Here is a 14,005-nt window from a genome sequence, read left to right as displayed (position 1 = left end):
TCAAGAAAGAAAGATCTATTTTGTGCTCACATTTCTACTAACGCTATTGTCAATATTAGCCGTCCAATATTAGCATCCTTCTGTATACTGTTAAAAAATATCATTTAGAAAAATATATCAAAAGAATATACTGATAGTGGTTCTTTCTCAACTAAGTCTGCGTGGCGAGCTTTTGGAATCGTGACTGGTACTCATGGAAAACATCAGAACGAGAAAGTTTCCAAAATTTTATTGCATACAAACCTACACTATGTTTATGGTTTACTGGAACTGCGGTGACATAGGCGCTGGAGATATCTGGAAATATAAACACAGATACTTGTTTGCTAGCCGGGTGATGTACGTGCCAAGCCTGCATCTGCGAGGTGAATGTAGAACGTAATCAAAACATTCTCACAGTAAAACGATTATGAATCACAACACATGTGAACAGCACTGAACTAACTTTCATCAACCAAGTCAGCAAGCCTGACCACCCGATGCAGTTAGTCGCCTCTTACAACAAGTATAGTTGCCTTTTACGGCAAGAATGGGTTGCGGAAGACCTATACTCAAAAACAAAAGTTCCTGTGACACCAATATTTTAGTGTATTTTTCAAACAAGTAAAGTGTTTTCAATATTGTAGTTCATGTATGGAATCAAGTCACAAAAACGCAACTGCTACAGAAAAGCATGCATTCCATGCAAAAGTTGACTTTTATGCAAGCCCCATGCATTTCACCACCCAGGAATGGGTATAAAAACGTGTGCGTTAACAGGATTCCATATGCATTGTTTAGCATCGTGCTGAAAACAACCACTCAGAAAAACAACAAAATTTCGCAATTATTCAACATTACGAAATGCCATGCCTGTCCGAAAATAAGCGTTTGCGAGCCATTGGTATGCTTGAAGCAGGATCGAGTGAACGTGATGTTGCAAGACAATTTAACGTCCACAGAAACACCATTTGGTGTTTATGGCAACATTGGCAACAAAAGAATGCAGTCAGAGACCATCCTCGGAGTGGCAGTCCACGCGTAACCAATAATCGACAAGACAACTGGATTCGAACAACACACCTACGAAATCGAGTCACAGTGACTGCAAGAAGCATCCCTGGCCTTCGACAAATATCATCACAAACCGTACGTTGCCTCAGATGTGCAGGGATTGTTGCCAGAAGACCTCCAGACTTCCCATTTTGACAGGAAACCACCGTCAAGCACGTCTACAGTGGTGCAGACATGGACATATATCCCACAGGACTTTGAAACGAAGATGTGTTGCTTGTATCGCAACCAGAGGTGGACACACTCTATTGATTTGTAAATTGACATTTTGGCATGTTCATGTTTTTTTATGAAATCACGCATTTTCTGAAGTCAGTATGGCAAATTAAACTATTTGAACACTTACTGGTGTCTTTTTATCTGTTGCAAATCGTTATATAACCAACCCCCTGCGTTTCTGTGTTATGGGGACTAAATAAAATGCTCCCTGTGTTCTTGTGTTAATGGGGCTACACAGAACTCTCCCTGTGTTAAAGGGGCTAAACAGAACACTCCCTCTGTTCCTGTGTTAAAGGGGCTACACAGAACTCTCCCTGTGTTAAAGGGGCTACACAGAACGCTCCCTGTGTTACTGTGTTAATGGGAATACACAGAACGCTTCCTGTGTTCCTGTGTTAAAGGGGCTACACAGAACACTCCCTGTGTTAAAGGGGCTAAACAGAACACTCCCTGCGTTCCTGTGTTAAAGGGGCTACACAGAACCTTCCCTGTGTTCATGTGTTAAAGGGGCTACACAGAACGCTCCCTGTGTTAAAGGGGCTAAACAGAACGCTTCCTGTGTTTCTGTGTTAAAGGGGCGACATAGAATGCTCCTTGTGTTCAAGGGGCTACACAGAACGCTCCCCGTGTTTCTGTGTTAAAGGGGCGACACAGAATGCTCCCTGTGTTTCTGTGTTAAAGGGGTGACACAGAATGCTCCCTGTGTTTCTGTGTTAAAGGGGTGACACAGAATGCTCCCTGTGTTCAAGGGGCTACACAGAATGCTCTCTGTGTTCCCGTGTTAAAGGGGCTACACAGAACGCTCCTTGTGTTCATGTGTTAAAGGGGCGACACAGAACGCTTCCTTGTGTTCCTGTGTTAAAGGGCGACACAGAATGGTTTGTTCCCATGTTAAAAGGGCTTCACAGAGCTCCCTCTGTTTCTGTGTCAAAGGGGCTACACAGAACGCTTCCTTGTGTTCCTGTGTTAAAGGGCCTACACAGAATAGTTCTTGTGTCAAAGGTGCTTCTCACAGATGAGACATGAGGTCAGATACACTGGGCAGCCCATTCTTGCAGGCCTCAGTCGTCAGTATTGATTCTAGCACAGATCCTGAAAGAAGGAACAAATTGTGAGGGATTCTCACTTAACAAAAATAATTTTGCAGATAAATTTTGTATCAATGCGAACTCTCTCAAATACTGCAACAGCAAAATGAAAGTGAGTGAGTATGGTTTTACGCTGCTTTTAGCAATATTCCAGCAATATCACGGCAGGGGACACCAGAAATGGGCTTCACACATTGTACCCATGTCGAGAATCGAACCCAGGTCTTCAGCATAACAAGGGATAGCTTTAACCAGTAGGCTACCCGACCGCCCCGCAAAATGAAAGTATGCACCCAAATACTCAAAGTGGGAGAAAGATGCACTTTACAACAAAGGTAAGGATTTGCCAAAATCATCTACCCTTGAAAACATGCAAAATTTGTTTTCTTGTTATTTAATAGGTTATGAGTAGGTGAGGTGAAATTGGGTTTAACGTCGCGTCCAAGATTATTGCACTTATATAGCGACGTGCATGCACGTGTGTGTGTGTGTGTATGTGTTGCTGCTTGTACTAGTCCAGACTGATGCCAATTTATAGTGCTTGTTCACTGAGATACTATGCCTCAGTTTAACATGAATACACCACCCAGACACACTGTACTGACTCGGAGCTGACCAGTCCTTGTTTCAGTCCCTTAATGCCGAGCGCCAGACAGGGTAACAACAAGTACCATCTTTTAACGTCTTTTGGAATGCCGCGGCTGGGGATCGAACCCAGGACCTTCCGCCCTCCGGGCAGACGCTCTACCACCAGACCACGGAGAGGCGGTCAGGTTATGAGTACACGAGAACAGGTTTGTCTAGACTCATGTATCTGTGCCAGGCAGTCTGGAGGGAAGCTGTCACAAGACACGGTGTTGAGTTGTCTACCGAATGCCATCTCGTACAGTAGATGTCCGAAGCTGTACACATCTATCGCTTCTGTAGTCTGTAAGTACAACAAATATAGGTAAAGGCAATGGCACTACCTGAGTGCAAAACCAGCAATAACAGAAGTACTCATAAAATCTCAAAATATCTTTCCCTCCCTCCTTGCTGGAGTTGATATATGGAACAGTATTTTAGCCATGGCAGTGTCAGCTTAATGTGGGATGAATGACAAAAGTGATGCTGCTCTTAGATATTTACCACTTTGTTGAAACCCACGAGCAAGGTATGGTGCTAACAAACTAGGGATAATAAATAATCACAATCAGTCTGAATGTAGGATTAGAACTCTTAATCTTAAAATCCTGATACATGTAAGGGACACAACTCTGCACAGACAATTGCAGTGCTATAAACAACTGGGCCGCCTGTACCACCTAGGAATATTTCCACAAACGTAATAGCCATGATGCCGTCAAACAGCATTAAAATACCTGTTCATAATAGGCAAAGATTCCGTAGATAATTTTCTCCAATTGATTAGTTCTTTGTGCAAAGGTACAAAACTGTTTTGTGAAGTACCTGTTGTTTTTTTCTCCTTTTTTTGTGTACAGTCGGCATCCTAGCAAGAGCTAATTTTTGGAATTGTTTATGCAAGCAGTCTTCAAGGTAGGTTGGTTAGCAATATTGCCGCTATATGTTTGTTTGTTGTTGGTGGTCTGTAAATAATCGAATCTGGACCAGACAATCCAGTGATTGACATCATGAGCATCAACCCACGCAATTGAGATCGATGACATGCATCAACCAATCAGTGCTTACAACAAGCATAGTCAACCATTTACGGCAAGCATGGGTTGCTGAAGACCTATTCGACCTCGGATCTTCACGTGTCGTTAACCTGTTTGAGGTTGCATGACTGGAAAACACATTCAGGCTGTCACTTTCCCCATCTGGTAAGCAATGCACTGTTTGGTTGGATGACTGGTTGTGACGTGATCCATAAGGGGATGTTCTCAGGTCTTTACTTTGTGGAAGCGAGAACTAGAATGGGAGATTTAGTAAGGTCATAGTGTTGACAAGGATTCTGCCAGAACCATACGTTACTTTGTCTCCAGCAACACATCAAGAAAGAAGTTGAGGAGCTGAAGAGTGTTTTCATTAGGGCTGGGACAAGTCCAAATTTACTCCCCAGTTACCCATCCCCCTATAAACCCACCCTACCCGGGTACCCGCTGTAGGTCTTGAGTGATAGGTACAAAATGTCCGATTGGGAATAGTTTGACCGTAGCCCTGGCAAAATGTATTTAGATACATGCCATTTTCACTGAATAGACGAATCAGCATTCCTCCATTTTCATTGGCTGTTGCAAATATTGTCGGATGTATGTATTACAGTAAGAGTGTTGTAAAAGTTGAAAGGTTAAAATACAGTAATCTACGCTTATAACAAAATAACGGATAGTGCGAACTTACTACAATCTATCAATGTTTATGTTTTATAATGAACTGTTTTTCCCAGAGCTACACACCGCCTCCGTGGTCAAGTGGTAGAGTGTCTGCCTGGAGAGTGGAAGGTCCGGGGTTCGATCGCTGGCCGTGTCATACCAAAAGACGTTAAAAGATAGTACTTGTTGTTACCCTGTCTGGCGCTCAGCATTAAGAGGTTAAAACAAGGACTGGTCGACTCGGAGTCAGTATACTGTGTCTGAGTGGGGTATTCATGTTAAACTGCGGCATGGTATCTTAGTGGGCTAGCACTATAAATCAGCATCCGTCCGGACCAGTACAAGCAGCCACACACACACATACATGCATGCTTGTCACTATATAAGCGCAATAATCTTGGACGCGATGTTAAACCCCATTTCACCTCACCACCTGAGTTGCATACGTGTCACTAATCAGCCTATCCAAAACATCCACCTGTAGACTACTGCAGCTGCTCAAAGTGGCAATAAACAGTTGAAGGCAAGTTTTTAACTGGATTCAGTCCCGACACCTTAACAATAATAAAACAATGATAAGGCTATAGCCTCTGAAGTGGACATATTCTGAAAAGAGTTACCCTGGAAGACATCTTCGCCCCACGGAAGACCCATCTTCCTGAGGCAAGTGAGTTAACTGACTGTAAAAATCCAGTTTCTACCCTTGCCGAACTAGGCTGGAATTCCCGGGGTTGGTCGTAGAGCCACGAGTGGCTATTATGAGTTATGTCCCTTCAATGCCTCTCCTACGGACCAATCAGATTCCACCTCTCGTAACTTGCATTTGCTTCAAACAAAATGGTGGTGCCCAGTCAAGACGATCTGATCGATAATCAAGATCTATATTCTAGACTAATGTTGGTCTTATAGTGCTAGCTAACTGAGATACCATGCCGCAGTTTAACATGAATACCCTACTCAGACACAGTATACCAACTCCGAGGTGACCAGTCCTTGTTTCAGCCTCTTAATTAGGGTTGCGACGGGTACTCGAGTACCCGATAACGGGTCGGGTAGCTTAGGACTCTAGTCCAATTTTCAGGACTCGAGTACCCGTTCAGGGGAGATAACTCTAATCGCCTTTCGTAACTCATAAGTCACTTCAAAATGGACGACAAAACGGACAAACGTTCACATGTTTGGGCGTATTTTGACCTTGATGACACAAAGAAAAAGACCAAATGCCGTCTCTGTGGCATATGTATCAGCTACGCAGGTAGTTCTATGAGTTCCATGAAAAAGCAGGTAAGCCATGCAGGCATTTAATAAAAAACATAATACCTTAGAATAGATCAATAGATGTTTGATGACCTTTTATTCGCAAAAGCATTACAAACAAGTGGGACAACATTGAACTGCGGGTACTCGGGTCCGGTTCAGGTATTGTCTGCCGGGTACTCGAGTTCAGTTTTCGTACCCGGTCGCAACCCTACTCTTAATGTTGATCTTTAATCATACCATCAACCGCAAATGGACATGCTGATTGCCTTATTGTTAGTGTTGCCAAAGTCAGCTCCATGTCACAACACCCAGCACCATAACTACACTTTCATTGTACCTAATTGGCTTCTCTCCTGTTTATCTCATTGGTTTATATTGTTATCTTTGTACCTTAGCGAGTGATATGGTTTCATGCCGCTTTTAGCAATATTCCAGTAATATCACGACAGGGGACAGCAGAAATGGGCTTCACACATTGTACCCATGTCGAGAATCGAACCTGGGTCTTCACTGTGACTAGTGAACGCTTTAACCACTAGGCTACCTGACCACCCTCTTTCTACAATAATCCCACCTTGTGTAACCATATCATCAAGAACATATATACCGTATTCGACGTAATAAGCGCCCCGCTCTAATAAACGTCCACGGGTAATATATTGGCAAGTGAACAATCCCAATAGCACCCGTTCCGATTGATTAATATACACAAGACTTATTTATTCGCGTATAATACGCACTCGTTATATGCACACTTAATTATGGGCAATTAAATTTGGGGAAAAATATATCTGTCGTACATAAACATTTCAGGCATAAACCATGAAATTTATCTTTCAATTCAACTTTTTTTTCACCAAAATAATATTCTAATTTTGAGAGCGCCCTGGGCGCTTATTAAGTCGAATATGGCATTAACTGTATAGGCTTAGTATTCTTTCACCTGATGAATAAGGCAAGAAGTAGCTCTGAAACGTCATTACAAAGAAGAAAAGAAGTTGTTATCCACAAAAAAGTGTCATGTACTCATGCCTTAATGCGAAATAAGATAAATACACCATGTACACAACAAATACAACAATAATTATAATTATTTACCTGCATCCGGAAATGGTTCTACAACATCCCAGTTGGGTTCCGAGCGAAAGATCATCGAGATATGTTGAAGGGCAACCTCTGAAACACAAGATATTTAGAAACAAATGGCTAGATCGGTCTGTGGAATTGAATCTTAAGTACAGCTCAAATGTTTCAGTGACTGAGTAAATTTTAACCCCTCTTTTAGAAATATAGGTATGCGACATCAATCATGGGCCAAACACATTAAACGAATGTTGTGAACTCAAATCTTCAGCATTTCAAACAAACACTTTCATCACCAGACTATCCCACAACCCCTCAAGTGTCACAACCAGTTTGTAATTATTACTATTACTTTAAGTTATTTTCAAAAGGCTATGGTCATTATAATAGACAACATGATCAAAGAAACAAAAAATCAATAAATCATTTTCATCATTATTATTTTGATGATGTAATTATGTTTGTTGTGTAACACCACACTCTGCAATATTCCAGCTATATGACAGCAGTCTGTGTATAAGTGAGTCTGGACCAGACAATCCAGTGACTGACATCATGAGCATCAATCGAACATCAATCGACGCAATTGGGCTACGATGACATGCATCAAGCAAGTCAGTGACCCTGACCACTTGATCCCATTAGTCGCCTCATACGACAAGCGTAGTCGCCTTTTACGAAAAGGGGTTGCTGGGGACCTATTCTGCACGGGCATAACGATGCAGATGATAGTGTAGATGTTACCAAGGTGATTGGCCTGGTAGTTGTTGGGGTCGAGGAATCTCTTTACCGTGATGCTGCTCGACAGCAGGTGGCTACCCAACAATATCACCAGGAATCAGATAGAACAATTGTAAACATGGTAAAGGTGCAAGGGCTTGAATATTTCTGCTGAATAAGGCTAAACAATGTACATACCGTATTCGACGTAATAAGCGCCCTAGGCGCTCTCAAAATTAGAAATAGAAGGCTCTTATTAGAATATTATTTTGGTGAAAAAAAACAGAGCTGAAAGATAAATTTTGTCTGAAATGTTTATGTACGACAGATATATTTTTCTAGAATTTAATTTCCCATAATTAAGGGTGCATATAACACACGAGTGCGTATTGTACGTGAATAAATAAGTCTTGAGAACATTGATCAATCTGAAGGGGTGCTGATTGGGATTGTTCACTAGCCAATATATTAGCAAATACCGCTGTGGGCGCTTATTACGTCGAATACGGTATGTTTGTTTCTGATCTCCCTAACAACCCTATTCTTGAACACCTTACTTTGTTCAAAAGCTATCATATTGTTTTCTTACCTTAGATTTACAAACCTATTTAAAACATGACACTTCACACACAACATAAATGTTAGATATGTATGTAAACAAGTCAATAACCGTTCAGACCAGTTGTCAAAAACCATAGCCGTGGTCTTGTTGGAGAATTTGTACTAAACCTTACTTGTACTTTGGGTTTAGTGGAAAAAAGAGTTCTCTGTTCCTGATTCTGCTAATATCGACTGTATGTTGAGTGTACTCAAACACTACAGTTAGGTGTGAATCACAAACAACTGCTTTTAATAAGTGTAACTTAATCATCCCAGATATTATGTCACTCAACATGCTCAGACGGTTTCTGTCAGATTGAACCAGCCAGTACAGCTTGCGGTCTTTGACCAAGGCCCCATTCCATAAAACAATTGCAGCACTACGACTGTCCTAAGACTGTGTTATAATATGGGAGTTACGTTCATCTTAGAGCTATGGTTGCCTTGTGGAACAGGGCCCAGCCCATTAAGAATTTTACAAGCCAGAGATTAATGTTATGTTCTAACATTGTCTATGCAGAAACACATCCGCCGTACACACCTCGAGCCCTCTCTGCCGGACAGCGATGAACTCCCTATCAAAGTTGCCAAACACTTTCTACGGCGGCAGTGGAAGGTCTATGTTGGACTGACGTAGTTGAGACTCAACATGCTTTTCATCACCTGCCAGGAGTTCTCTTTCAGTTGCCCTCTCTGAACTCGGAGAATGTACTCCTCGAAAACAACATAATAAGTCCCAAGCTATTTCGATCAATTGAACATTTGTTGAAAATTGACATATGGCATGACATTTCTGTGGTATTAGCTAAACCCTAAGCATGCTAAGTTGGCCCCATCCTTAAATGGGCCTCAGCCAATGACAGAAGGGGAGATAACTCTCACGAGTATGCTGCTGGCTGCAAGCACATGGCTTCAGCCACACTCTTGCACACAGCTACACTTACAGTGATTAAACACAGTTAACAAACGAAGACATCTTTGTCATATCGCCACAATTTCCAATAAAACAGAATTTCACATCATAATCATAACATGCACATAAGGTAAAGCAGAAGAATTATTTACACTACAGGTCAAAAGGTTAAAATTTATCATGTTCCCTGCAGAAAGGTGAGCTAAATCAAAATTTGGCGTGGATATGAACTTCCCAAATAAATCCGTCATTTTGGTCTATGACGACATTTAAAACATTAAGTTAATCAGAATCCGGTGGCACTCAAAAGATCATTTCTTGTTTTCGTTTTGAAGGGGCGGTATCATTTTGCTAGAAATGAAACAAGACAGACTGAACTACGATATACTTCTGCGACATACGTTTATGTCATCGTCAGCTAGTTTTTAATGATAATTGGCAATGGATCCATACCAAACTTATAAAGAAACATAATTGAATGGTTTAAAACCATTGACTACTGTTTCAAACTAATACCTTTTCACGACAATGAATTGTCACGTGTCCAAACAATCCCGGATTTGCACACGTTTTGGGGTTTTGACAGTTCATGGTTTTCGCACATGATTTGACATAACAGCATACAATTGATTTGAAGAATAATTATTCGAATATTTAAATAATACAAATGACAACAATTTATTGAGCTTTATGCTTATATGATTTCTTTTATAACAGTTTCATCATGAACATGGACTCGAGACGTATTTAATAGTGTCCATGTAATGATTCAACATTGAGCAATAGTTATATAATGTTTTAGAAAACCCTGAACGGAGAAACTGAGTATTCATGATGTTTATTTTACAGAATTTCTAATATAGAGAACTCACAGTTGTCCAATTCCCTGAAATCCGTAACACATCTTGACGGAATGCGGATAAACAAAAGCCTTTCTCACCGGAAAGCATGGTACTCGCTCCATACCCCAAGGGAGCTAAAAACAATACTTACCACTAATGAGAAGAAACAATAAAGCGCTATTAAAATATCTTATTACCATATCTGACTGACTACCGTTACACTCCCCCCGAAATTAGAATTAACCTAATTTACATTAAACAATGAGAAATGCTGATGACCCTGAAATGAAAGAAATCTGTGGTACTTGCCTGTGAGACAGATGAGAACAGCCCTCCGTACTCAATACTTCAGCGCTTGGAATATTTCTCCGACTGGTTCCGTGCCAAGCGTGCTGTTGCTCACTGTCTGAGTCTGAAACGAAAGCTTCGGAAAAGTAAACAAAGAGATTGTGAATCAGTAGCTGGTTCAGTGCAAGTCAAAGATATTGAACAAGCAGAGATTGTAATCTTAAAGTTAGTTCAGGAAGAAGCATTCGTCGAAGAACTGAAAGTGCTTCAGTCCTTGAATCAAACAGGAACATTCAAGAACGAGAAGGCAACTGTACGCAACAAATTTCTGAAATCAGTCAGTGCCTTGTATAGTCTGGATCCATTCCTGGACAGCAATGGCATCTTACGTGCTGGAGGACGGTTAAAACGTGCTCAGATTAGTGAAAACACTAAGCACCCTGTTATCTTGCCAAAGAAGCACCACATAACAACACTTGTTATCCGCCATTGCCATGAACAAGTTCATCATCAGGGAAAAGGTCTAACACTCAATCAGATCAGATCAAGTGGATACTGGATCATAGGTTGTAGCTCAGGTGTGTCCTACTACATTTTGAAATGTGTTTCGTGTAGGAAACTCAGGAGCAAGGCTCAAGTCCAGAAGATGTCAAATCTTCCCATTGATAGGACAGAAGAAGCTCCTCTATTTTCATTCTGTGCAGTAGACTGTTTCGGACCCTTTTATGTAAAGGAAGGGAGAAAGGAGTTAAAGCGATTCGGTGTTCTGTTCACATGGCTGTGTTGCCGAGCAATACTGTTGAATAGAGACTGTTGTGTCAATGAGTACAGACTCATTTATCAACGCCCTAAGACGCTTTATGTCAGTACGTGGTCCGATCCATCAACTACGATGAGATCAAGGTACTAACTTTGTAGGGGCAAAGAACGAACTGTATGGTGTTCTAACAAATCTTGATCAAAGAAAAGTGAGACAATTCCTATTGCAGAGAGACTGTGATTTCTTTGAGTTCAAGTTTAACCCACCATGTGCAAGCCATATGGGTGGTGTCTGGGAGAGGCAGATTAGAATTGCAAGAAATGTCATATCTGCTTTACTTCATGACTTTGGATCACAGTTGGATGATGAATCCCTCCGTACTGTGATGTGTGAAACTGTTGCCATTGTAAACAGCAGACCCTTAACTGTTGACACTCTGTGCGATCCGTCCTCTCCAGAACCTCTGACACCAAATAACCTTCTTACCATGAAGTCTAAGGTAATCCTTCCGCCACCTGGAACATTCATTAAGGAGGACATGTATTCCAGGAAGCGATGGCGCAGAGTTCAATACATCACTAATGAATTCTGGAGTCATTGGAGGAAAGAGTATCTGCAAAGTCTTCAGTTGCGGCAGAAGTGGACTGCCCCATGTAGAAATCTTTCTGTAAACGACATCGTGATAATCAAGGACGACAATATTCCAAGGAATCATTGGAAACTTGGACGCATCTCAGAAGTGTACCTTAGTGAAGATGGTCTAGTCAGAACTGTGAAAGTAGACTGTGGTGAATCAAACTTTGTGAGACCAGTTCACAAACTTGTGCTTCTCTTACAAAAAGAGAACTAACTGTGTTCAAATGTGTGTAAATTCATTTGCAGTATGGTGTTCCAGACTGTGCTAAATTCATTTTCGGGTTCATTGAACTTTGTGAGTGATGATTCCGAATCCGATCTGAACTATAAACTTTGTGAGTGATGATTCCGAATCCGATCCGAACTATAAACTTTGTCACATTGATGTGTAATTTCATGTTTATTATTTTGTATGATTATGTATTTTGCCAAAAAGCATTAACCTTTGTTCATTGTCAGGGTATGACACTTGCCTATCTGCACTTGCAATACTGTATTGTTAGCCAAACCATTGTGTTTATATGTATACCACATCAGCATTTCTCATTGTATAATGTAAATTAGGTTAATTCTAATTTTTGGGGGAGCGTAACGGTAGTCAGTCAGATATGGTAATAAGATATTTTAATAGCGCTTTATTGTTTCTTCTCATTAGTAGTGAGTATTGTTTTTAGCTCCCTTGGGGTATGGAGCGAGTACCATGCTTTCCGGTGAGAAAGGCCTATGTTTATCCGCATTCTGTCAAGATGTTTTACGGATTTCAGGGAATTGGACAACTGTGAGTTCTCTATATTAGAAATTCTGTAAAACATCTTGACGGAATGCGGATAAACATAGGCCTTTCTCACCGGAAAGCATGGTACTCGCTCCATACCCCAAGGGAGCTAAAAACAATACTCACCACTAATGAGAAGAAACAATAAAGCGCTATTAAAATATCTTATTACCATATCTGACTGACTACCGTTACAAGTTATGTAGATCTAAGTATATAGATAAAGTATATATTTAGACCCATAGCAACAAGGGGGAGGTGGGGCTACACTGTGTAAGATTACACTGCTATAAAACTGAACTGGAATATTTGAATGACATGTTATAATTAGGAGAAAGGGGGTCCAAATGTAAGTTAAGTATTACATTTTAAAGCTGTAAAGTGACTATATACATTTCTAAGTGCAAATAAAAGAAATACTTTTTCTTGGTTCAGAACAGCCCCCCTCCCCCGTATATATTTTTATTGCATTTTGAATATAAAACCAATACAGCCAAGTCAATATTTGTCAAATCTAACTCATGGATGAAAAATGTGGCATTTAGTGTTGAGTGATTTATAGTGTGATGAAAATATTAGATTCAAAAGAAGACTTGTTCAGGATATTGGCACAGTATTACAAAGATAATATACCTTTATAGGTATTTTCAACATTGGGAACTTCCTATTCATACACATCTTCCCGAGGCAAGAGAGTTAACTGACTTTAAAAGTCCAGTTTCCACTTTTATAGTCAGTTAACTCACTTGCCTCGGGAAGATGATTCATACAATGTTCTTTACAAAACAAAGTTTGGAAGTCTGAGTGCTTGAACTCCATCTTTGTAGCTGTTGTGTCATATATTTGTTTTGAAGTTTCTCCATATCAGTTTCAGTTTCAGTTTATTATTCTCCATCCCACCGGCGGTGGTACAAAAGAACAAGCATGTAAACAAAGTATTAATATGTGGCAAGATGACAGTATGTCATATCAGATTGTAGTTTTGCTTAAAGGGCAAGTTCACACGGAAATGAACCTATTTTTCTTGTACTTTTTCCACATTAAAAGTGTTAACCTAGTAGTGTCGTAGACAAAAATATAAAAATATCACAATTAATTAACATATGTTTTGCATTAAAACGATTTATATTTTTCACATTTACCAAGTGTTCTATTTTCATAACAAAAACACCATGGCTTATGCCCCTTGCAATATGACGTCATTGGTGCCAATTGATAAACATTATGACGTCATCATGCTATGTTAGAGCCGCTTCACGTGGTGTAGGTACAGGTGTGTGATTCTAGCGTCTCAGATGCCAGCCAGCATAGTGTTATGCTGAGTCACCACTGGGCCGGAGTGTGTTGTAGGCCATGTTGTTTTACCGAAAACTGGTACCTGATATCTTTTGCGTTGAGAATAGACAGGGATCCAGTTGAATTGGCACCAATTACGTCATAATCTAAGGGAGAT

The 14,005-nt window shown here is 40.6% G+C and overlaps 1 pseudogene; it reads right to left on the bottom strand.

Annotated features, from left to right (window-relative positions):
* Positions 1-1,090: 1,090 nt before the first annotated feature.
* The window catches only part of LOC124144300, a 14,963-nt pseudogene continuing 2,048 nt past the window's right edge, over positions 1,091-14,005 (bottom strand).

The sequence above is a fragment of the Haliotis rufescens genome, unplaced genomic scaffold (assembly GCF_023055435.1).
Source record: "Haliotis rufescens isolate VD_foot unplaced genomic scaffold, xgHalRufe1.0.p SCAF_16, whole genome shotgun sequence".
Taxonomy (NCBI): domain Eukaryota; kingdom Metazoa; phylum Mollusca; class Gastropoda; order Lepetellida; family Haliotidae; genus Haliotis; species Haliotis rufescens.
The sequence above is the reverse complement of the archived record's forward strand: the minus strand, read 5'-3'. Positions and strand labels throughout refer to the sequence as shown.